Here is a 25,323-nt window from a genome sequence, read left to right on the forward strand (position 1 = left end):
AAAGGGCATTCATCACAAGGTACATAAACCAACTCCCTTCATTACCTTAGCGGTTAGTCACTGAGGGGGGTTATTAATGTTGATGTATTTATTTATTACTGGGTTACCATTTATCGCCAATGTGGATATCTGGGCCCCCCATTGAGAGGGTCTAGTTATCCACAGTGATAATCAATGGTTTTGTGTGTAAAATGTATTTTGAATGTTCTTTTTTGTTTTCTTTTAAACGTGTATATATTTTTGGTTAATATTTAAAACCACATTTGTCTAATAAGGATATTGGGCATTAGTCTAGAAGGGGGGCGGAGGTAGGGGATGTGGGTGATGACACTAGTTGCCCCAGGGAGGGTGGTTGGGCTTAGTGACTAGAATGGCAAAGCTTTACTGGCCACTAACGGGATCAACAGGGTTAGGTAACGTTTTTTTTAAATAAAGTATTTACCCCTTTGGTGCCTGTGGTATACCTTGGTAACCACAGGCATGAAATGGGTTAATGTTATTTTGATCATAGGTTTCTGTAATAACAGAAGCCTATGATAGAAATATTAACTCAATGAGGTATGTAACACATTATTAACGATCGCATTAAGCCCATATCGTGAAATTGGCCCAAATATCGCACCTAGTAAATTATTACCACAATCTTGACATATACCACCTCAAAAATTGCCTTAATAAAACCCATTAGTTTATTATTTCCCGAGTGCGATATTAACTCCACTTTAACAGAACTTGATGTTTCTGAGCCGTAGTGTTTTGTTTTTGCCTTCGGGACAAACCAAGAACTAACCATGCTATACTAGCCACTAAGGTAGCAACGGGGGGTAGGTAGCCTAATGTAATGTTTATATTATCCCCTATGTGGTCAGCTAGTCATGGAAACCGATGACTAGTTGAGCCGTGAACTACCGAGGGGTTAATATGTACTGTAATGTATTTTAACAACTATTTTATCTATGTTGGTTTAGCTCATCTTGCCTATGTATATAACGGGCAGTATTTTGGCCATTATATACAGTTGTGTGAAAAAGAAAGAACACCCTCTTTGAATTCTATGGTTTTACATATCAGGACATAATAACAATCATCTGTTCCTTAGTAGGTCTTAAAATTATGTAAATACAACCTCAGATGAACAACACATGACATATTACACCGTATCATGATTTATTTAACAAAATAAAGCCAAAATGGAGAAGCTATGCGTGAAAAACTAAGTACACCCTTACTGCTTCCATAGGAATTAAGATGCTAAGTAGCAGACAGGTGCTCCTAATCAAATGCCCTTGATTAATTGATCATCAGCAAGTGTGACCACCTCTATAAAAGCCAAAGTTTTAGCAGTTTGCTGGTCTGGAGCATTCAGGTGTGTGTTAACACAATGCCAAGGAGGAAAGACATCAGCAATGATCTTAGAGAAGCAATTGTTGCTGCCCATCAATCTGGGAAGGGTTATAAGGCCATTTCCAATCAATTTAAAGTTCATCATTCTACAGTGAGAAAGATTATTCAAAAGTGGAAAACATTCCAGACAGTTGCCAATCTTCAAGGAGTGGACGTCCCAGTAAATACAACCCAAGGTCAGACCGTGCAATGCTCAGAGAAATTGCAAAAAAACCAAGAGTTACATCTCAGACTCGACGGGCCTCAGTTAGCATGTTAAATGTTAAAGTTCATGACAGTATAATTAGAAAAAGACTGAACATGTATGGTTTGTTTGGAAGGGTTGCCAGGAGAAAGCCTCTTCTCTCTAAAAAGAACATGGCAGCACGGCTTAGGTTTGTAAAGTTGCATCAAACAAACCGCAAGACTTCTAGAACAATGTCCTTTGGACAGACGAAACCAAAGTGGAGATGTTTGGCCATAATGCACAGCTCCACGTTTGGCAAAAACCAAACACAGCATATCAGCACAAACACCTCATACCAACTGTCAAGCACTGGGATGGAGGGGTGATGATTTGGGCTTTGTTTGCAGCCACAGGACCTGGGAACCTTGCAGTCATTCAGTCGAAACAAGAAACAAAGAAGACCAGAGCAACATCCAATGTGACAAAAATACACAGTGAAATACAAAAACATATATATAAAAGGAAGAGAGAGCGCACGCCCCATAGCGTAATACTGTACATTTATTTGGGAAAGGGACAAGGGAAGGGGGGGGGGGGGTAGAAAAACCACTCACAAGGGTAGGTTAAAATCAAGAAGTGTGTGATACAAGTCACCGCCAACTCTGGTCACTCAGCATCCGGACCCTGCAGTCCAACTCTCACTTGAACTGCTGGTAGATGTTCCCCGGTGCATAAGTCCAAAGGCTCCTTTAAAATTGATGGTGCAGTCTCTGAGTATGCACGCTGAGAGCTTGCTGGGTATCTGTGTGTTTGTTAACTTTGTCCAGCTGGTTCAGCTGTTTTGGAGGTTAGTGGCTCCTCCCACCCAGGGTTTAAAGCTCGCCCCTCCCAACTGTCCAGGTAAGCAGGTTTTCTTTTCATACAGTTGGTTGCGACAGGTTCAATGTCAGGACCATCCTTTCTCTAATTATAGATGTAAATAAGGATTTTAACCAGTTAGTGTTAGGACCTGCAATATTATGGTCATGTCTTGAAAGTGGCTTGCAGGCTTATAAGCTTTGGCCAAAGGGTTAACTAAATGACCCTTTTTTGAAGAGATATATAGTAATTTCACTGTGTTTTTTTGTCACATTGGATGTTGCTCTGGACTTCTTTGTTTCTTGTTTTATACAATTTGCCTCGACCAGTAGCACTCCTTTTGACACTTATACACAGTCATTGAGTCGACCATGAACTCCTCTGTATACCAAAGTATTCTTCAAATGTGAAGCTATCTGTCCGACAGCTAAAGCTTGGACGAAATTGGGTAATGCAACAGGACAATGATCCCAAGCACACCAGCAAATCTACAACAGAATGGCTGAAAAAGAAAAGAATCAAGGTGTTGCAATGGCCCAGTCAAAGTCCAGACCTGAACCCGATTCAAATGCTGTGGCGGGACCTTAAAAGAGCTGTGCATAAACAAATGCCCACAAACCTCAATGAACTGAAGCAACGTTGTAAAGAAGAGAGGGCCAAAATTCCTCCACAACTATGTGAGAGACTGATAAAGTCATACAGAAAACGATTACTTCAAGTTATTGCTGCTAAAGGTGGTTCTACAAGCTATTGAATCATAAGGTGTACTTAGTTTTTCACACATGGCTTCTCCATTTTGGCTTTATTTTTGTTAACTAAATCATGACACAGTATAATATGTCATGTATTGTTGTTCATCTGAGGTTGTATTTACCTAATTTTAAGACCTGCTAAGGAACAGATGATTATTATTATATCCTGATATGTAAAACCATAGAATTCAAAGAGGGTCTACTTTCTTTTTCACACAACTGTACATAGGAAAGACAGAGATAACGCCAGTCTCGAGTAGGTGATAAAATATATGCTGTATTTCTGGTGTTCATCCCGTTCGATAAATATCGGAACTTGATGTATGGTATTTTTTACTTGAAAATGTGATATTATGCCTGTTTTGTATAATATTATTATTATTATTAGATCTGATGCTTTTAACGGTTCGATAAAAAGTGCTTTATTTTTGGCGCTGCAATGCTGATTCATTGCACGGTAATAAGGCGCTTTTTATGGGCGGTAATATGGCATTTTTGGTTACCGCAGCTTTATGTTCTGGCCCTTTGCCTCAAGCCAGGTTTAGAGATATAATAAGTTCTAGTTGACCCGTAATGGTGTATGCAGATCTATCACTATTTGCAATGTAACATCAGTAATAAGACAATAGAGATGTAAAAACCACGTAACATACATATTCCTGATTACTGTACCTTGTGCTGGCGCATTAGTTTTCCACAGCATACCCCTCTTGATACCAAGCTATTTCCCATATTCATCTCCATACCAGACCAGGAGCTCTGTGTGTGGGGGGAGGTCTGTGCAGGTTCTGTAGTAGATTTTCCTGTGGTACTGGAACGCCACAAGGTTCTGTTCTTCCTCGTTTCTCGCACAATTTACAAATCTAAAATTGGGACAGTTAGTAAGGTCTTAAAGTAATGTCTGTTTTATAAAGGAATAGCTGAAAAACGATACAAGTTGTTAACAATGTAACTTGTCTTTTCTTTCTTCTCTACAGTTTGAGGTGAACAGAAGGTAATGGAGAGCAATGTATATACGATGGCTCACTTGTATGTACCCGCATTTTGATTGGAATGGGACATTTACTGTATAAACAGTAATAAAAACACTGGAACTGTCCATGATAGCTTAAAGTTCATAAGTATATAAGGGGGATAAAGGACCTAGTGGTGTGCACTTGACAACCACAACCAATAGCCTTTGTATATTAACCCCCAATAGGTATAATCATCAACAATAGTAAGTGTAACGCTCGGCCTACCAACAAGCCAGACGAGACCCCGGGACTGAGGTGGAAAGGACAAATACCCCACACCTAACAGTAAACGGGGCGCGCTAGAGTGTGGAAGTAGCGTAGCTGGTCCAGGGAGCAAAAATAGAAAGAGTTCAGTACTTGCCAACTCCAGCGTAGAAGGGTTAGGTCTGTAAGCCAATGGTCTAGGTGTTGAGAGAGCAGCGTGGTAGAGTGTCCGTAAGCCTGGGTCGTGGAGAGGAGAGAGCTGCGATGTAGGGGTCCGTTAGCCGAGTCCAAGGGATATAGAAGACAGCGAGGTAGAGAGTCCAAAGCCAAATCCAAGGGGGTCCAGAGAGCAGCGTGGTCAAGTCCAAAACCAAGGTCGAAATCCAGGGAGGTCAGCAGAGAATCCAGGAACAGGGACTGAAATACAAGAGGGCCAAGCAGAAGCAGACAGCACCAAGGCACAGGAGCTATGCAGAGCACTGTGGTAATGGAGAGACCAGGTTAAATAGTGGGCTGGGACCTATCAGGGGAAAGGGAGGAGTGGAGGTGCGGTCCAAGGGTAGCCCTGATAGGGGAGAGGAGCCTGGGGGCAGAGCTGGTGGAGCAGGGGCAGGCCAGCGTGCCGATGCTCACGCCGTAATGAATGAGGCGGTATCAGGCTCCTGGCGCCAAGAAATAGAAGCCTGGGTCCGAGCGCGCCCGTAAGTGTGACGCGCGCGACCCGGAAGTGAGGAGACAGCCGCGGGGGAGATGCTGAAGGCCGGGGAATGCCGCCGGTGGTTAGAGGCAGCGGGGAAGAGAGGTAAGGGAGCGCTGATAGCGGGAGTACCCGCAGCGCGGGTCCTTACAGAACCCCCCCTATTGAGGATCGGACTCCGGACGATCCATCCAAGGTCTGAGGGGAAATTTTTGGTGGAATCGTTCGAGTAGAGACGGAGCGTGGAGATCAGCATGTGAGACCCAAGAACGATCCTGAGGTCCATATCCTTTCCAGTGGACCAAAAACTGGAGTTTTCCCCTGGAGATGCGAGTCAATGATGGACTGAACTTCAAATTCCTGTTGTCCTGGTACAATGGCGGGAGGAGGGCGAAGTGAAGGATGAGCAAATCATGTGTCTTGGATGAACGGTTTCAAGAGTGAGACATGGAAGATGGGTGAAATCTTCATGGAGGAAGGCAACCGAAGCTGATAGGCCACAGGATTAATTTGTCTCAGAATGGAGAAAGGGCCAGCAACCCAGGGGTTGGGGCCTTCAGTTTAATGTTTTTTGAAGAAAGCCAGACCTTCTCTCCAGGAAAGAACTTGTGAGCCTCCCGACGAAGCCTATCTGCTTGCCTCTTCTTAGGACCAATTCCTGTAAAGCAGTTTGAATCCTCCTCCATGACTCCTGTAAGGTGGTTACCCTATCATCTGGTGCAGGAACTCCGGACCTGGATGAATGCATAGGTAGGCGGGTGGGATGAAATCCATAGTTTACAAAAAAACGGTGATTCTTGAGTGGACTCATTCTTGAGAGAGTTAATCGCAAATTCCGCCCAAGGAAGTAACTCTACCCAATTATCTTGAGAATCGGAAGAAAAACAAAGCAAATATTGTTCGAGGGACTGGTTCATGCATTCAGTCTGCCCATTAGTTTGGGGGTGATAACCTGAGGAAAAAGAAGAGTAATGCCCAGCCTCTAGGAAAACGCACCCCAGAACTTTGAAACAAATTGAGTACCACGGTCCGAGACAATGGACAGCGGAACGCCATGAATACAGAAAATTTATTTTACAGATTGTTAGGACCAATATGTCAGGCCAGAATCTGCACTCATGTTAAGCTTCCATTTTGTATGGTCATAACTAGTTAAGATTCTGTAGTCAGCCTTTTGCTGAAATATAATTCCTAAATGCACTCAGTTTCTGCCAAAATTGCATTTCCTTTCTTTCTGGTCAGGATATTACTAGATACTTTTGTGATGTCAATTTCCTGATGTTTTAGTTAGAATATAATAGAATGGTTCTCTGCAAGAAGCAAAATAGTGTAATATAGTTGTTAAAGACTCAAGGTCTCTTTTGATAACAGACAATGAATAAGCTATATATTCAGACAATTGCTTGTATTGGAAAAGACACATCTCAAAAGTCACGCCACTAATATGTCCTGCCCCTAAATCCCGCCTCTAATCAAAGCTACGCCCAAGACACGCCTATGATACGCCTATGTTACGCCTCTAACCAATATCTTTTTTTTTCTGTATAAAAGTCATTACCATATGAGTAATAAATTGAGACAAAGGATTTGAAACCTGGCACGCGTTACGTTTCATTTCGTTCGTCTTCCAGGCCTGATAAAGTTCATCAAAGATCGAAGATAACAGTTGCAGGGCGTGAAAGCTTCCTGGGAAGTCTGCTGCAAACGGTGCAGATGGTGTATCCAGTCACAAGGCTTCAGTTTACCTGGCAGAGGAAAGGTTCCTCTCGGTTCTGAAGCCAGGGGAGGAAATAACGGATTTTCCTTCACAAATACAGCTAAACCCCGTTATAACGCGGTCCTCGGGGTCCACCCCGAGACCACCGCGTTAGTAACGGGGTCGCGCAATTTTTTTTTTTAAAAATGGCCGCCGCGCGCCTGATCGGGAGGGAGGGAGTTAATTAAATAAATAAATTAAAAAAAAGTTTTAAAAAAATGGCGGCGATTCATCCCTCCTCCCTCTCCCTCTCAGCCCCCTCCCTCCCTCTCAACTCCCCCTCCCCCCTACCCCCGAGGTATGCCCCCGCAGGGCAGTGCCCCTCTCTGGGTGCAGGAGGGTGGGTTACATGTCAGCCGCACGTTGTACTCACGGTCACAAGTACAACGCTGCAGAGGCTGCAAAATGGAGACGGAGCCCCCAGGAGGAAAGCTGGGACCGGAGCCAGATGCTGCTAGAAGCAAAGCATTCTGGGAGTGGACGGGGCTGCTTCTGTCCAGCCTCATCTGCCCCTCACAGGGAGGGGGGATCCCCCATAGAGACCTGCCCCCCTCACTCCCAGCCAGGGCACAGGGGTGACCCCAAAACAGAGACCTGCCCCCCTCCCTCTCCCTCCCAACCCCCCTCCCTCTCAGCCCCCCTCCCTCTTCCTCCCAGCCTCCTGGTTTTGCGGTGCGTGGCAACGTGTGTCTGTGTCCTCCCAGCCAGATCTGCTGCTGCTGCTGCTGCTGCAAGAGGGAGGGGGGGGGGGGGGTTGGGCTGCTGACATGTGAGTTCTGCTGACATGTGAGGGGGGGGTGGGCTGCTGACATGTGAGGGGGGGTGGGCTGCTGACATGTGAGGGGGGGGTGGGCTGCTGACATGTGAGGGGGGGGTGGGCTGCTGACATGTGAGGGGGGGTGGGCTGCTGACATGTGAGGGGGGGGTGGGCTGCTGACATGTGAGGGGGGGGTTGGGCTGCTGACATGTGAGGGGGGGGGTGGGCTGCTGACACATGAGGGGGGGGGGCTGCTGACATGTGAGGGGGGGTGGGCTGCTGACATGTGAGTGTATTGTGAGGGCTGTGTGCAGTGTGTGTGCAGTGTGTGTCAGTGTGAGCAGTGTGAGCGTGTGGCAGTGTGAGCAGTGTGTGTGCAGTGTGCAGTGTGAGCAATGAGCAGTGTGTGCAGTGTGAGCAGTGTGAGCAATGAGCAGTGTGTCAGTGTGAGCAATGAGCAGTGTGTCAGTGTGTGCAGTGTGAGCAATGAGCAGTGTGTGTGCAGTGTGAGCAATGAGCAGTGTGTCAGTGTGTGCAGTGTGAGCAATGAGCAGTGTGTCAGTGTGTGCAGTGTGAGCAATGAGCAGTGTGTGTGCAGTGTGCAGTGTGTGTGCAGTGTGAGCAATGAGCAGTGTGTGTGCAGTGTGTCAGTGTGTGCAGTGTGAGCAATGAGCAGTGTGCAGTGTGTGTGCAGTGTGCAGTGTGTGTGCAGTGTGAGCAATGAGCAGTGTGTGTGCAGTGTGCAGTGTGTGTGCAGTGTGTCAGTGTGTGCAGTGTGAGCAATGAGCAGTGTGTGTGCAGTGTGCAGTGTGTGTGCAGTGTGCAGTGTGTGTGCAGTGTGTGTGCAGTGTGTCAGTGTGTGCAGTGTGAGCAATGAGCAGTGTGTGTGTGCAGTGTGCAGCTGACATGTGAGGGGGGGGTTGGGCTGCTGACATGTGAGGGGGGGGGTGGGCTGCTGACATGTGAGGGGGGGGGCTGCTGACATGTGAGGGGGGGTGGGCTGCTGACATGTGAGTGTATTGTGAGGGCTGTGTGCAGTGTGTGTGTGCAGTGTGTGTGCAGTGTGTGCAGTGTGAGCAATGAGCAGTGTGTGTCAGTGTGAGCAGTGTGTGTCAGTGTGAGCAGTGTGAGCGTGTGGCAGTGTGAGCAGTGTGTGTGCAGTGTGCAGTGTGAGCAATGAGCAGTGTGAGCAGTGTGAGCAATGAGCAGTGTGTCAGTGTGAGCAATGAGCAGTGTGAGCAATGAGCAGTGTGTCAGTGTGTGCAGTTTGAGCAATGAGCAGTGTGTGTGCAGTGTGAGCAATGAGCAGTGTGTCAGTGTGTGCAGTGTGAGCAATGAGCAGTGTGTCAATGTGTGCAGTGTGAGCAATGAGCAGTGTGTGTGCAGTGTGCAGTGTGTGTCAGTGTGAGCAGTGTGTGTGCAGTGTGAGCAATGAGCAGTGTGTGTGCAGTGTGTCAGTGTGTGCAGTGTGAGCAATGAGCAGTGTGCAGTGTGTGCGCAGTGTGTCAGTGTGTGCAATGAGCAGTGTGTGTGCAGTGTGCAGTGTGTGTGCAGTGTGAGCAATGAGCAGTGTGTGTGCAGTGTGTGTGCAGTGCGTCAGTGTGTGCAGTGTGAGCAATGAGCAGTGTGTGTGCAGTGTGCAGTGTGTGTGCAGTGTGTGTGCAGTGTGTCAGTGTGTGCAGTGTGAGCAATGAGCAGTGTGTGTGCAGTGTGTGTGCAGTGTGTCAGTGTGTGCAGTGTGAGCAATGAGCAGTGTGTGTGCAGTGTGCAGTGTGTGTGCAGTGTGTCAGTGTGTGCAGTGTGAGCAATGAGCAGTGTGTGTGCAGTGTGCAGTGTGTGTGCAGTGTGCAGTGTGTGTGCAGTGTGGCAGTGTGAGCAATGAGCAGTGTGTGTGCAGTGAGTGTGTGCAGTGCGTTTTTTAAAACGGGAGCCACTTCTATACAATTCTGTATATCAGCCAAAGTACTGGAATTGGGTAGACCCTTGAGGAGAACAAAATGAGCTTGCTTGGAGAATCTGTCAATGACCACTAGAATAGTAGTCATACGATTAGAAGGGGGAAGATCCATGATGAAGTCCATGGCAATGTGACTCCAAGTACAGTTGTAGCCACGGTAGGCCCAGAATGAGTTGAACTGAAGGGGAATGGATGACATCGAAAGAAATGATTTCCAAATGTCCATCCTTCATAGAAAGTTATATGGGAAGTGTCTCCAAGGAGATAAAGGCTGGCTGAAGAGGTCGACCATCGATAGCTTCCAACCCGACCGGAATGGCCTTCTCCCGGAGAGGGATGTTGTACTGGATAGCAAAAGCATGATTCATGAAGTTCCCTCCAGATCCAGAATCGAGGAAGGCCAGGGCAGGGATTTGGATGCTGACGTACTTAAGGAGGACAGGAAGTAAGACGCGCTTGGGGAGATCCTGTGCGGGAGAGGGGAAAGAAGAGATAGTACCCAGTGAAATCCCCTCATACCTCACTGGGTGTTGGCATTTCCCGGCTTCAAAGGCCAACGTTGCAAGATGTGCCCAGGAGATCCGCAATAGAAGCACAGGCCCTCATCCCTCCGACGTAGTCGCTCCGTAGAAGAAAGTTGATGACTGCCCAGTTGCATGGGTTCGGGAGCGTCCAATGCCGGTAAGGCAGGAGCAGGATACCTGGAAGCGGAAGGCATAGAAACAGGAGTACGAGGACATTGATGTTCAGCCTGCCTTTGCAGAAGTCTTTGATTCACCTGATGCACAAAGCAATCAAGGCCTCCAATGAGGATGGCTTTCACAAGCCGCCAGTTCGTCCTTTAAGGATTCCAAAAGGCCCTGCCAGAAAGCCGCGGTAAGTGCACCATCGTTCCAGTCAGTCTCAGCCGCGATTGTCCGGAATTCCAGAGCGTACCGTGCCAGACCAAGGCGTCCCCGGTGAGAAGGGAGAAAATATAAGCTACTTTAGTTCGGTCCGTGGGGAAGGGAGGTGACAATTCAAATTGTATCTCGCACTGATTTAAAAACCCACGGCAAGCAAGCGGGTCTCCAGTGTATTTACTAGGTGTAGGGATTCGCAACTCCGAAGAGCCTGTTCCTTCTCGGGAAACAGTGGGACGGATAATGGAACTGGAGACATTAAACGGGGGAATCTGAGAAGTTAAGGTAGCAACCTGTTGGTTAAGAGCAGTAACCTGGTTGTCCAAAAAGGTAAATTGGAGATAGTGGTCAGGGTATCTTCCACCTCAGGGGAGGTCTGGGTCTGATGGGCTCTGCATAATGTAACGCTCAGCCTGCCCACAAGCCAGACGAGACCCCGGGACTGAGGTGGAAAGGACAAATACCACACACCTAACAGTAAACGGGGCGCGGCTGGAGTGTGGAAGTAGCATAGCTGGTCCAGGGAACAAAAATAGAAAGAGTTCAGTACTTGCCAACTCCAGTGTAGAAGGGTAAAGTCCGTAAGCCAATGGTCAAGGTGTTGAGAGAGCAGCGTGGTAGAGTGTCCGTAAGCCTGGGTCGTGGAGAGGAGAGAGCTGCGTCGTAGGGGTCCGTTAGCTGAGTACAAGTGATATAGAAGACAGCGAGGTAGAGAGTCCAAAGCCAAATCCAAGGGGGTCCAGAGAGCAGCGTGGTCAAGTCCAAAGCCAAGGTCAAAATCCAGGGAGGTCAGCAGAGAATCCAGGAACAGGGACTGAAACACAAGAGAACATAGCAGAAGTAGAAAGCACCAAGGTACAGGAGCTATGCAGAGCACTGTGGTAATGGAGAGACCAGGTTAAATATTGGGCTGGGACCTATCAGGGGAAAGGGAGGAGCGGAGGTGCGGTCCAAGGGTAGCCCTGATAGGGGAGAGGAGCCTGGGGGCGGAGCAGGGGCAGGCCAGCGTGCTGATGTACGTGCCGTAATGGAGGAGGCGGGATCAGGCTCCTGGCGCCAAGAAATAGAAGCCTGGGTCCACGCACGCCCGTAAGGGTGACGCGCACGACCCGGAAGTGAGAAGACGGCCGCGGGGGAGATGCCAAGGGCCGGGGAACGCCGCCGGGGGTTAGAGGCAGCAGGGAAGAGAGGTAAGGGAGCGCCGATAGCGGGAGTCCCCGCAGCGCGGGTCCTTACAGTAAGGCTGAAGGTAAATATATAGGAGCTATTGCCCATTACCTGCCCACAGAATTGACCACAGTCAGTCCAATGTTCCAGGGCGTGCAATCCTCCACAGTAGAAGCAGCAACAAGCAGTATAGGACATAGGAGCACAGTAAGAGAATTTCCACCAGGAAAAAATAAGTTGAGGGCAACTCCAAGTAAAAATAAGAAGGCTTTAATTAATCAGCTCACAATGAGAGTGAAAGTACGCATGCACCAAAGTGTTTAATCCCGTGGGAGATGAAACGCGTTGGTGCGTGCGTTCTTTCCCTCTCATTGTGAGCTGATTAATTAAAGCCTTCTTATTTTTACTTGGAGTTGCCCTCAACTTATTTTTTCTTGGTGGAAATTCTCTTGCTGTGCTCCTACGTCCTATACTGCTTGTAATTAAAAAGTCCCTGACTGCGACAGAAGGCAAGTGGAAGGTAGGTGAGTTCTATGTTATGAGGTCTGGGTGAGTGGTCCGATCCTGGGCTCGGTGACGTCTGGTATATGACCCTCCATGAGATTTTCTTCTAAGGCTATGGACGAGTACATCCAGGGGAACCTGAAGACAGGTTTTATTCGCCCGTCTACTTCACCAGCTGGAGCAGGGTTCTTCTTCGTAAAGAAGAAGGATGGAACTTTAAGACCTTGTATTGATTATAGAGGGCTTAACCGCATCACCGTAAAGAATCGATACCCACTCCCCCTTATCACTGAACTTTTTGATAGGTTGCAAGGTGCCAAAGTCTTCTTCAAGCTGGACCTCAGGGGAGCTTATAATCTCGTACGAATACGTCAAGGAGACAAATGGAAAACGGCCTTCAACACGCATAGTGGCCACTACGAATACCTTGTGATGCCCTTCGGACTGTGTAATACTCCGGCTGTTTTTCAAGATTTCATTAACGATGTCTTCCGCAAAGTACTCAACGACTTCGTCATAGTCTATCTGGATGATAGCCTGATTTTTTCGAAGGATTTACAGGACCACATCTTTCATACATCTTATGTGCTCTGTCGCCTTCGTGAACATCGATTATATGCCAAGATGGAAAATTGTACATTCCATCAGACTTCGACCCAGTTTCTAGGCTACATTATTTCCAGCGATGGTTTCATGATGGATCCAGACAAATTAAAAGCCATTACTAACTGGCCTAGACCTGACTCTCTTAAATCAATCCAGCGCTTCCTGGGATTTGCGAACAACTACCGCAAGCTTATCCGTGATTTCTCCAGAATTGTTGCACCTATCACAGCCCTTACGAAGAAGGGGGCCGACCCATCGGTTTGGTCACCAGAGGCCATTACCGCCTTCAACACTCCTAAGGAGGCTTTTGTGTCCGCACCGATTCTCCATCACCCCAACACTGATCTCCCTTTCGTGTTGGAGGTGGACGCCTCTGATACTGGCGCCGGTGCCATTCTATCCCAGAGACCTTCACCCCAAGAAAAATTGCATCCCTGCGCATTCTTTTCGAAGAAATTTACCTCAGCGGAGAGGAACTATGACGTGGGGAACAGAGAGTTACTGGCCGTTAAAATGGCACTTCAAGAATGGAAGCAGGCACACGGTCTTACTCAAAAGGAGGTTTAATATGCCATAAAGTCAAACGTTTCGGCAGTCAAATACTGCCTCTCTCAAGGTGAAGGCTACCAAACACATGAAAACAGTCAAAATATATACCACCCCCCCTGATACTCACCCATCCCCATTCTGCCACATAACCAGGATGTTGACGCCCACCTGATGACGTCAGAGCTACCATATGGCGCCCCCTAGTCACGTCAGACATCTAGGTCTAAATCCCTGGCAATACAGCATAGAGCTGTCTTGGAGGACTGCAGCCACAGCCACACCTCTCCCCAGACTGAACACTCCCCCATGATGACGTCAGCGTGACCGGCCGTCAGGGGGGGGGGAGAGGGGGGGGCGTGCACCAATCAAGACTGTACTCACAGGGCTGGACAAAGATGTATCAGTCGCCATGGGATCAGTGTCAGAGCAGGGAGGAGTGAGACACTACTATAAATCACCCTGAAAGTGTAAATAAACCACACACCAAAATATTAATAAAGCATATGTGCACAAAACTAATACAGCAACATACTATTAAAAACATGTGACTGTATACTGCTGATGACATCAGTATAATCCTGCAAAGTTACAGTGAAATGCCACATAAGAATATGCAGTACATCAGTATTTAGAATATACTAGTGTGTATACCTAGGTCAGAAATGGGTACACACAGCCAGGGGGGGGGGGGGGGAAGGGGGAGGGAGGGACATAAAGAAAGAAAGAAAGAAAGAAAGAAAGAAAGAAAAGGGAAGAAAAAAATGGAAAAAAACACACAAAAAGGATAATCTTCCCAAAAGGTAAGTGCAGTCCATGGATGGTGCAAGATCAAATATGCCTGTAGAAAGACAAAAAATTACCTTCTATTAAGGAAGCATTTTAAATTCTGTTGCTCATTAAGACCCATACCGTTGCTGGTATTTAAAGCATGTATCCAGAATGCTTCACGTCTCAATAAGAAAGTCTCCCTATCTGGAGTGCCTTGTCTAGGTGCTACTGACTCAATACCCATGATGCGTAAAGAGGCAACATTATGATTGTGTTCCACACAGTGTTGCACAAGAATAGAGGGATCCGTACCTTTTCGAATTACACTTTTATGTTCAATGAACCTTGTTTTTAACATTCTTATGGTCTTACCCACATAAAGAAGACCACATGGACACTTTATTATGTACACAACATATTCAGATCTACATGTGATTCTATTTTTAATTTTTATGATCCTCCCGCTGTGGGGGTGACTGAATTGACTACCGGTAGTCAGACTGTTACAGACCGAGCAGCTCATGCATCTAAAGTTACCCGGTCTGCCACCCTCCAGAAAATGAGGAGTTCTGTAGTTACCCTCATTATCTGCATGTATCAGGCTATCCGCCAGATTCCTCCCTCTTTTGAATGCCACCATTGGTGGTACACAGCAACTTTCAGATAATATATCATCATTTTGCAGAATATGCCAATGTTTAAGAATGGTAGATTTAATAAAACCACCAGCTTGACTGTACGTAGTGGTAAATACAAGCCTGTCCTCCTTATTTTTGGTAGCACTTAACTCTTTATCCAGTGCCCGGTCTAACACAGCAGGAGGATATCCCCTAGCCAGGAATCTACTACGTAGTTCTCCAATAGCTGGTTCAATATTATCCTTCCTGCTCGTGATTTTGCAGATTCGGACTTTCTGTGAAAAAGGTAATGCATCAATAAGAGAAGGAGGATGTTGAAGGTCTTGAGATAATCAAGGCCGCCCTCATTCGCCATTATAGTGATACTGTTCCAATTGAATACATTATGCTCATTTTACATTTCATTCTCTATAAAAATTATTTTAGATTTGAGAGTGATTTCTTCCTGCAGATTAAGGAGACAGCAATGGGCAGTAATATGGCCCCTGCTTACGCCAACATATACATGACACATTTCGAAGAGCAGTACATCTACAAATCAGACTTTTTTGTGCATATTAAAAGCTATTACAGATATATTGATGATCTGTTTTTCATATGGACAGGTACGGAGGATCAGCTGTTGTCTTTTTTTGAGTATCTTAATGGTCTCCATTCACCGGTCCGCCTCACTAATACATGGAGTACACAGCAACTCTCTTTTTTAGATGTCCTCATTACACAGACTAATGGGGAGTTACATACTGATCTTTTTAGAAAGGATACAGACAGAAATGCCATTTTAAGGGCAGATAGCCATCATCCTCCTTCTCTTATTGATGCATTACCTTTTTCACAGAAAGTCCGAATCTGCAAAATCACGAGCAGGAAGGATAATATTGAACCAGCTATTGGAGAACTACGTAGTAGATTCCTGGCTAGGGGATATCCTCCTGCTGTGTTAGACCGGGCACTGGATAAAGAGTTAAGTGCTACCAAAAATAAGAAGGAGGACAGGCTTGTATTTACCACTACGTACAGTCAAGCTGGTGGTTTTATTAAATCTACCATTCTTAAACATTGGCATATTCTGCAAAATGATGATATATTATCTGAAAGTTGCTGTGTACCACCAATGGTGGTATTCAAAAGAGGGAGGAATCTGGCGGATAGCCTGATACATGCAGATAATGAGGGTAACTACAGAACTCCTCATTTTCTGGAGGGTGGTAGACCAGGTAACTTTAGATGCAAGAGCTGCTCGGTCTGTAACAGTCTGACTACCGGTAGTCAATTCAGTCACCCCCACAGCGGGAGGATCATAAAAATTAAAAATAGAATCACATGTAGATCTGAATATGTAGTGTACATGATAAAGTGTCCATGTGGTCTTCTTTATGTGGGTAAGACCATAAGAATGTTAAAAACAAGGTTCATTGAACATAAAAGTGTAATTCGAAAAGGTACGGATCCCTCTATTCTTGTGTAACACTGTGTGGAACACCATCATAATGTTGCCTCTTTACGCATCATGGGTATTGAGTCAGTAGCACCTTGACAAGGCACTCCAGATAGGGAGACTTTCTTATTGAGACGTGAAGCATTCTGGATACATGCTTTAAATACCAGCAACGGTATGGGTCTTAATGAGCAACAGTATTTAAAATGCTTCCTTAATACAACTTAATTTTTTGTCTTTCTACAGGCATATTTGATCTTGCACCATCCATGGACTGCACTTACCTGTTGGGAAGATTATCCTTTTTGTGTGTTTTTTTCCATTTTTTCTTCCCTTTTCTTTATTTATTTATTTTTTTCCCTCCCTCCCTCCCCCTTCCCTCCCTCCCTCCCCCTTCCCCCCCCCTGGCTGTGTGTACCCATTTCTGACCTAGGTATACACACTAGTATATTCTAAATACTGATGTACTGCATATTCTTATGTGGCATTTCACTGTAACTTTGCAGGATTATACTGATGTCATCAGCAGTATACAGTCACATGTTTTTAATAGTATGTTGCTGTATTAGTTTTGTGCACATATGCTTTATTAATATTTTGGTGTGTGGTTTATTTACACTTTCAGGGTGATTTATAGTAGTGTCTCACTCCTCCCTGCTCTGACACTGATCCCATGGCGACGGATACATCTTTGTCCAGCCCTGTGAGTACAGTCTTGATTGGTGCACGCCCCCCCCCCTCTTCGCCCCCCCTGACGGCCAGTCACACTGACGTCATCATGGGGGAGTGTTCAGTCTGGGGAGAGGTGTGGCTGTGGCTGCAGTCCTCCAAGACAGCTCTATGCTGTATTGCCAGGGATTTAGACCTAGATGTCTGACGTCACTAGGGGATGCCATATGGTAGCTCTGACGTCATCAGGTGGGCGTGAACATCCTGGTTATGTGGCAGAATGGGGATGGGTGAGTATCAGGGGGGTGGTATATATTTTGACTGTTTTCATGTGTTTGGTAGCCTTCACCTTGAGAAAGGCAGTATTTGACTGCCGAAACGTTTAACTTTATGGCATATTAAACCTCCTTTTGAGTAAGACCGTGTGCCTGTTTCTTCTTCTTTGTACTGGAACATTTGGGACTACAGGAGCTCCCCAGGACCAGCGCACCGGCAGCTAAGTACCCCACCTCTATTACCATTAATATTGAGTGCGTGTCTCATCCTCTTTCTACTTCAAGAATGGAGGCATCTCCTGGAAGGATCGAGGGAATCATTCACCATCCTCACCGACCATAAGAATTTATTATATATAGAGAACGCTCGCCGTCTGGGTCCACGGCAAGCCCGCTGGTCTTTGTTCTTTTCCAGATTTAATTTCCAACTGTCGTATATTCCTGGGACTAAAAATGTCAAAGCCGATGCTCTCTCAAGACAACATTCTTCCGAAGAGAGACCAGAAGATTCCATGGAGACCATTTTACCTCACGAGAAGATTTTCGCCGAATCTTCCTTCAGAAGCTTAGACAAGATCGTCAAGTCACAAAGGTCAATTCCAAAGAACCTGAAGGTCCCCAGGGGCAAGCTCCTCGTGAGACCTAATTTCATACCCGAGGTTCTGGATTGGGGACATGCCTCGAGAGCAGCTGGTCATCCTGGCTACAAAGAGACTTTGGACCTTATACGTCGCAACTTTTGGTGGCCCAAGATGTCTAAAGACATTTTCGAATTCATCAAAGGCCTCACGGTCTTCTTCTTCCTCTGCCCATCCTAGAACGTCCATGGTCACACATATCAATGGATTTTATTGTGGAGTTGCCCAGGTGCAAAGGGATGAATACGATTTTAGTGGTGGTGGATCGTTTTTCAAAGATAGATCACTTTATCCTGCTCAAAGAACTTCCCACCTCACCAACCCTTGCTGATATCTTCACTGATCACATCTTTTGCATTCATGGTATTCCTTCGTCCATCGTATCTGACAGAGGGTCACAGTTTGTATCCAGATTTTGGAGAACTTTTACCAAAAGACTAGGGATCTCTTCTTCTTTTTCCTCAGCTTAGCATCCTCAGTCCAACGGTCAAACAGAAAGGGTCAATCAGTCCCTGGAAAAATACCTGAGGTGTTTCATTTCCAATTCTCAGGATGATTGGGCACAAATTTTGCCATGGGCCGAATATGCTTTTAACTCTGCTACCAACGAGTCCACCCGAGAGTCGCCATTTATCCTCAATTACGGTTTTCATCCCCCATGTCTTCCCGTCTCCAACATTCCTTCCGGAGTTCCGGCCGTAGACGACCGCGTCTCATCTCTGCAATCAGCATGGTCCAAGATTCAGTCTGCTCTTCTTACCGCCTCTCAACGGGCCAAACATTGGGCGGATCGCCACCGCCGTCCGGCACCCAGGTACAAGCCCGGGGATATGGTATGGCTGTCCTCAAGAAACATTTATTTGAAGGTACCTTCCCCAAAATTGGCGCCGGGGTTCCTGGGCCCTTTTCCGATAATTGAACGGATTAATCCGGTAGCATTCCGACTTCAACTTCCCGACAGCATGAAAATACCAAACGTGTTTCACACATCTCTACTCAAGCCATTCGTATCCAGTCATTTCTTCCCCAACCATAACCGTAGGCCTGATACGGTTATTACCCAGAATAGGGAAGAATATGAGGTCCAGTCCCTGCTGGATTCTCGCATATGAAGGGGGGGTACTGTAAGGAATCTGGTGTCTCAGCGCCGTCAGCGCGACCATTACTCACCTCCCGTCGGTACTCAGGCGTCCAAGCGCCTGCAATGCAATTCCCACATACCTCCGTTGTCTGCCACTGGCACTCTGGCTCCTCGCCATCACAGGATTCCACCAACTGAAGTGGTGCCTGTTGAACCGCAGCCTCTGCGTGTCTCCGGCTCTGCGCTTTATGTGCACACGTGCATCTGTCACTGACCGCATACGCGCGTCAGTCACCGAATCCACGCATGCCATCCCCAGACGTTATGCGCATGCATTCCCAGCACACGCTTTACAGAGCACTTTTAACCACTGCTCCTGCAGTGAGGCGTCGCCCCCAAGCATCACACAGTTCCATGCAAATCAATGACTACACTCAGCTGGGCTGTAACACCTCCCTCCAATCAGGGAGGACTCCTTGCAGTCCTCCAGGCCTGCCCCCTTTTCCCATTGGCCTGCCCAGCCTTATTATGCCTGTGCTTCCCATCACTCGTCGCTCGACATAGTTCTGTATGGAAGCATTTGACTACTCTCTCAGTGACTCCTCAGGTATTGACGTGGATTGGACGATTACCCCCTCTGGCTCTCGACTTGGGCTCTACTTGGACTTCGTGACTTCTGGCATCCCTGACACACGGCTTATACCTTCGACCTTCCGCAACTCTCCAATCCCTGAACTTGGCAACGGCAATAACTACTCTTCCTCTACTACCGGTACCGGCAAGTATTGTCTTCCTTACTATAACTGGCCTGGCAACACTAACACCACACTCCGGACGCGCTCCCTTTGCTGCGGGTGCGTGTATCTCTACGTCCCACCTCAGCACAGGGGACGGGTCTGGTCTGCGGGCAGCACCGGTGTAACAGTATCGAGCTGACGGAGCTGAAATTTTACCTCAAGCTCATACCTCTGTTATTTACCCCCTCAAGTCAGCCACAACGAAAATGTCCCGTTTTCTTTCACCTCATCTGTCACTCGGTTCATCTCCTGCGGCTGCCCGAGAAGAACTGATAGCTGCCCATGTAGTTGTTTCTGGCTGGGGGTCTTTGCGGTGTGTGGTTACTGAAGCTGATCCAGTGTCCTCCGCTGTGTGTCCCTTCTGCCCATGCTCGCAACCTGTAGGTCCTCCAAGTAGATGAGGTGATTCCAAGATTGACGCCATTTACTCTGTCACTGCAGCAGGGTGAGGTGGTGGAACCGCTATAAGTCAGGGGACTTGGACTCATTGAAATTGTCTGTAAGGGGAGAGGCCCCTTTAAAGGCTTAATTGCCTTCAATTATTGTGCTTTTCTCTCTGTTCTTGCGCTGAATCTCTCACAACCGTATAGGACGGCTCGGGAGCGGACCGTCCACTAGATCCAGGTTAGTAGATTCTACAGGATTTATTTTCAGGCCTAATTTTTTGAGAAATGTATCTCCATCCTTCAGGCGTCTGTTTGGTTGTGGGTAACAAATCATGAAAAGACTTGAAGCTTGAACCCCTGGAATTCAATATGCCTTTTGGTCCTAGTTATTTGACATAGTGCCTCCTTCACTTTGAAGTAATGAAAGAGCAGGATAATGTCTCTAGTGGGATCTCCTGGCTGTGGTTTGGATCGTAGAGCCCTGTGACAGCGATCAAGGTGCAACTAATTTTCTGATCAGTCTGGGAAGGTATGCTCCAGCCATTTTGTTACAACGTTCATCAAAAAGAAAAAAGGCGCAATGGTTTAGCAAGAATATGATAATTTATGAACAAAAAATGAAAAATATAAAAATCACACAGTACAAATATAAAAGATATGGGTGAACTGCAATGAAAAACAAAAGTTTTGTCTGCTTGATAGAGGACTAATGCCGTTGTGCCAGGTGAATTGGTATAGTCTTAAACGTTAACCTCCAAGTTAGCCTATGGTGTTTGAGAAAAAGATGAAACTCAGCTTGCCAAATGATTGCCGGGTTGTTTCTGCTGCTCAGTTGGGGAGCGTCTCCTGGGATGGTTACCTCAGTCGGCTTGCTCCCTTGCTTCAACGCTGCTTGCTCCTACGGCTGGCTGATGCTGGGTGTCTCCTCACGAGGCTCACAGGAAATGACGTCAGACTGCCAATCTCCAGCGTCTCAACCGGTATGACGCTGGAGCATATCACTCAGGGTGTATCAGACTGTGAGCAAGGATCTATTCCAGATCTTCCAGCATCACAGGGGTTACCAGCAGAAACAGCAGAAAATTTGGTTAACGGCTCATTACAAGCAAAGAAAGCAGCAGACACCTATGATGCTTGGTTATCTCAGACCCCCCCCCCCCCCTGGGAGAGGTCATGGAAATTACAGGGAACTCTGTCTGAAGAGCAACCAAGTGAGAATCTAGATTTGTTACAACGTTCTCCAGATCCATGATGGGACTCCGGTAACCCCCCCTCCCCCCCCCCCGCAACCAAATGTTATTTCGCCTGTCCCGATTTTCGGTATCCTCTAGCTTGTCTGTGAGGTGCGATATCACGGATTTTAGCTGAGCTGTATTTTTTTCTGTTTTTTTGGAGGGCTCTCACTGTTGAGTCAAATCTTTTATCCAGGATGTTTGTCCTGTCACCTATATTATTTATGTCCCTTCTTAAACCAGCCATTTTGCGCTGGAAAAAAGCTTTAAATTACCTACAAAATTCTTTCATGTCGCTCCTGGTCACGAGGAGCAGGTCCCGATTTTCGGGTCTTTTCTGTGAGTGCTCTTCATACGATTCGGATCCCCATTGTGGGGTTGGCGCTCTGGAGCTCCCTGCTCACGCCATTTCATCTTTGTGAAAATAAACAGATGATGCTTTTCTAGATTTTGATAGTGTGATGTTCTGATGCTTAAATCTTTCCTTGTGTGTTTGTACTGCTTATTGGGTGAGGGTGAGGGTGAACCAGCTCCGTGACGTCACGGCCACACCCCCATAACGTCTAGCTTGGCCAGAAACCGTGGGTGACATCACACACGCGCATGCCTCTGCGCGGTCTTTGGGAGCATGGACGCAGCCTAAGGATACATATGGGCAGCAATGGTGCTGAACAAGGCTGTGAGGAGAAGACAGGAGTGAGGGGAGAGGTGCAAAGAGCTCCTGTGATCACATGTTAAAGTGCAATTGAGGCTATTGCACTTTAGTGAATCTAGTGTTTGGTAAATAAGGGAGGCAAAGTGCATAAAGAAAAATAACCACCTGCAGATCAGTACCTGGGAGGTAAATAAAGGGAGTGGGAGGAAGGGGGATACAGAACACAAACAGCAATAGAAACACAGTAAGAGAAACCATGTGAGACGGGTAACTCTTCTTTTGAGGGGGTATAGGGGAAATAATTTGACAAGTTGTTTGGGGGATAAAAAAAATTACCTGTTTAGCAGACCAAAAACATAAACTTCCATAGAAAACAATGTAATTATAATGCCCTCATTAGCAACACATAAATGTTCCTAGACAAATACAGAACGGGATTTCTTTCACAATACACAAATAAGTAAACCAGTTATTTTAACCCTTTGAGTTACGGAGGGCTCATGTGATCACTCCCTCACTAATGACAGAACGGACGGGGAGACCCCCTCCCTTCTATCCCACGTAGTGATAGATCCGTCCTGCCCTGCACAGGAGCACAGAATGTCATCTCCCCTAGGAAAACCAGCAGGATAACTATGACGTAGCTATTACATCATGGGGCCAGACGCGGTGACATAGCAGCTACATCAAAAGGGCACCCAAAGGGTTAAATGGAGATTTCATCCTTTTCCAGGAAGTTATGTACTCCTAGTAATTTCATGTTTTCCCGTCGCTAGGTTGCCTTTAAAGCAGCAGTTCAAGCTGCCTTTAAAAAAATTTAAAAAATCTCCTTCAATCTCCTTCAATGCAATTCAAACAATGACAAGTAATTTGCTAAGTTGCCGATTGATCCGTTCTCCTGTGATCAATCGGCGAAGATACGGCTCGAGGGGTCACTAAATCCGTGTGTAATGCAGTCAGTGGAACATATTTATAATCATATGTGTTCCACTGACGTGTGCTCGCTCCCGAGCCCTGGTCCTGTCTCATGCTCCTCCATGCTTCTCCAGCAGCAGTATCTCCCTGTCGTAGTAAGTATTGTGACTTGAACTAAACTGGTTCCTGGGGTAAGTAATAAATCCCAATTCTCGGGGCTCAGTAGATAGATGGACGAAGGTATATAAAAAATTCAATATGAATGATCACTTGAGATGGAGTGGAGCTCTGATTAAAGCTAAGTGAGACTCACTAGACCAGTGCATACATCTCCTATATGGAAAGTATAATAGTCCCTGTGATAAAGACAGACCTCTGTATCAAAGATCATGGTCATGTCTATAATACCACTGGGACAAACATCCTGGAGTGGCACTTTAGAAATGGTCAAACATTCTTCAATGCATATAGAAGTTGGAGTACTCACATTAAACGCAGCTCATCCGGATGCATGCATCACGCCAGTAATAGTCAAAAAAGACGGTCCAGGGATCCAATGCGGAGCACAGCTGTGTGGAAGAGACGGGGGCTAGACACCAGCAAAATCTGTTAAAAAGCCTTTATTTTATGGTGAGTGAGGGGTACAGAGAGCACTCAAAGAGATTGTTTCCCGAAACGCGTCAGAGTGCTCTCTGTACCCCTCACTCACCATGGAATAAAGGCTTTTTAACAGATTTTGCTGGTGTCTAGCCCCCGTCTCTTCCACACAACTGTGCTCCACATTGGATCCCTGGACCGTCTTTTTTAAACCTCTGTCACTCTGGCCAACGACTGCTATGGATTCTACTATTCTGTTTCTCACTTAAGTCTACTCAATAATTATTAAGTTACTAGATAACACTTATGATCTAGCCTATGTGCCTCTGTGTCTACACTATAATAGGAGTTATGTCTTTTAATCTATATATCCAGAATGATTTGTAGTTTGCCTTGTTATCTTAGGCTGCGAACCCGCTGTGGCCGGCGGGGCGCGCGGCCGCGAACCACCAGACCCTTGTCCGAGTGGTCCCTGCCCCCGCTGCCTCCTTCCGACAGGGCTGACTACGTACTGTGACGCGTCAACCGGCCGATGCTGCAAGAATCTTGTGAATTTCGGCGTTGACGCGTCACGTGGTACGCGAGTCAATGGGGAGGAGGGGAGGGAAGGAGCTAGGTGTGAGGCGCCTTGGGCGGGGAGCAGGGAAGGAGCTGCGTGTTATCAAAGTGTGTGAGTGTGTGTGTATGTATGTGTGTGTGTGTGTATATATGTATGTGTGTGGGGGGGTGGACGGCACCACAATCGGAGCCCGCCCCCCTCCCCCTCCGGTTCCCGGCTCCCTACAGACCGCATATCGCGGTCTGTGTCTGTCAGTGCCCCGCCTGTCTGCAGTGCGGGCGCGCTGACTGAGGGAGCGGGGCCTTAGCCTTATGCCCAGATAAATGTGTAATAAGGCTGTTTCTGACTGTAGGCTCATAACATTGAACCATCTTTTAACTTGCTCCTTTTCAGCTTTAACCCCTTTGTTTAGGCAGAAAAATCATCTAAGAAAGAAAATATCAGCATGGCAGCTCCCAGCTAATTTATAGTCATTAAATATCCTTTATGGCACCAATATAGTGCGTACATGTTGCTTCAATTTACTGCCACTTAAGTGTAACTTATGCAATTTGACTTCTCCACAGTTCAGTAAGTGTACTGAGCTGTCCCTGTGTCACTCTCTATTTTATTATTGGTTTTCCAGGTTGCTTGGCGACGTGACGTAATATGACACTGCGATGACGTCAGATGGCAACCAGGAAGTACTGAGGCTGCAGTGGCTGCAAACACAGGTGATGGGTATGAGGTGATTGTGTAACCCATAGGGGTATATATACTTGTTAGTGTCACTATTGGTCTGAGGAGAGGACGTGTCTGTCCTGAAACGCCACGTGTTTGCATATACCTGCTCTGATGCTTTGAATACAAAGTAAGTTACTTACAGAAAAGGCTCCTGTGTGCTTCCTGCACCACTTTATTTCTTCATTTTCTCTTTCCCGGAAGTGGAGACACTGACTACATCCGGGTCACAGCTCTGTGTCCTACTGCGCATGCTCACACTAAGGGGATCATGGGAGTTGTAGTTTTCGACTCCAAAACGGACCACGTGTCAGTATACTGTGTAGAGGGAGGGAGAGGGAGATATTGATATGGATATGATATATGATGGTGGGCGTGCACTGTGAACCTGTCCCAGCTGACTGTGTGCTGGCGTCCCGGTTGCTATAGCAAACCTGATGCACATGCGCAGTGCGTCCGTTTGTATCCAGCAGCTGCCGCTCGAGCAAACAGCTGCTTGTGCGTTGAGCCGGAGTGTAAGTAACTTCCGATGCTGTTGTAGGGAAGGGGAATTCTCCTTGTCGTCCTAACAGCCAACTAGCTGTTGTATGGTGTGTTGATCGCGGTATTGCTAGAAACCTGGAGTTCCTGCAACCGACGGAGGGACTCCCCACGTGACCT

The 25,323-nt window shown here is 46.8% G+C and overlaps 1 protein-coding gene and 1 long non-coding RNA gene across 3 annotated transcripts in view; one reads left to right on the forward strand and one right to left on the reverse strand.

The window, feature by feature from the left end:
* LOC142466764 (uncharacterized) overlaps window positions 1-4,817 on the forward strand; it is a 5,288-nt gene extending 471 nt beyond the window's left edge. Inside the window, exon 2 of the long non-coding RNA XR_012788212.1 lies at window positions 4,158-4,817. This is a non-coding gene — a long non-coding RNA (uncharacterized LOC142466764). The remainder of the gene's footprint in view (window positions 1-4,157) is intronic.
* LOC142466762 (uncharacterized) overlaps window positions 1-25,323 on the reverse strand; it is a 27,701-nt gene extending 2,378 nt beyond the window's left edge. Inside the window, exons 1-2 of one of the 2 annotated variants that reach the window (XM_075572139.1) lie at window positions 24,807-25,322; window positions 3,853-4,043 (exon numbers count right to left, since the gene is read on the reverse strand). The gene's annotated coding sequence lies outside the window, so the exon portion shown is untranslated. Of the gene's footprint in view, window positions 1-3,852; window positions 4,044-24,806 lie in introns of both variants that reach the window. The other variant, XM_075572140.1, reaches the window with a different exon arrangement.

The sequence above is a fragment of the Ascaphus truei genome, chromosome 15, assembly GCF_040206685.1.
Source record: "Ascaphus truei isolate aAscTru1 chromosome 15, aAscTru1.hap1, whole genome shotgun sequence".
NCBI classification, from domain to species: Eukaryota; Metazoa; Chordata; class Amphibia; order Anura; family Ascaphidae; genus Ascaphus; species Ascaphus truei.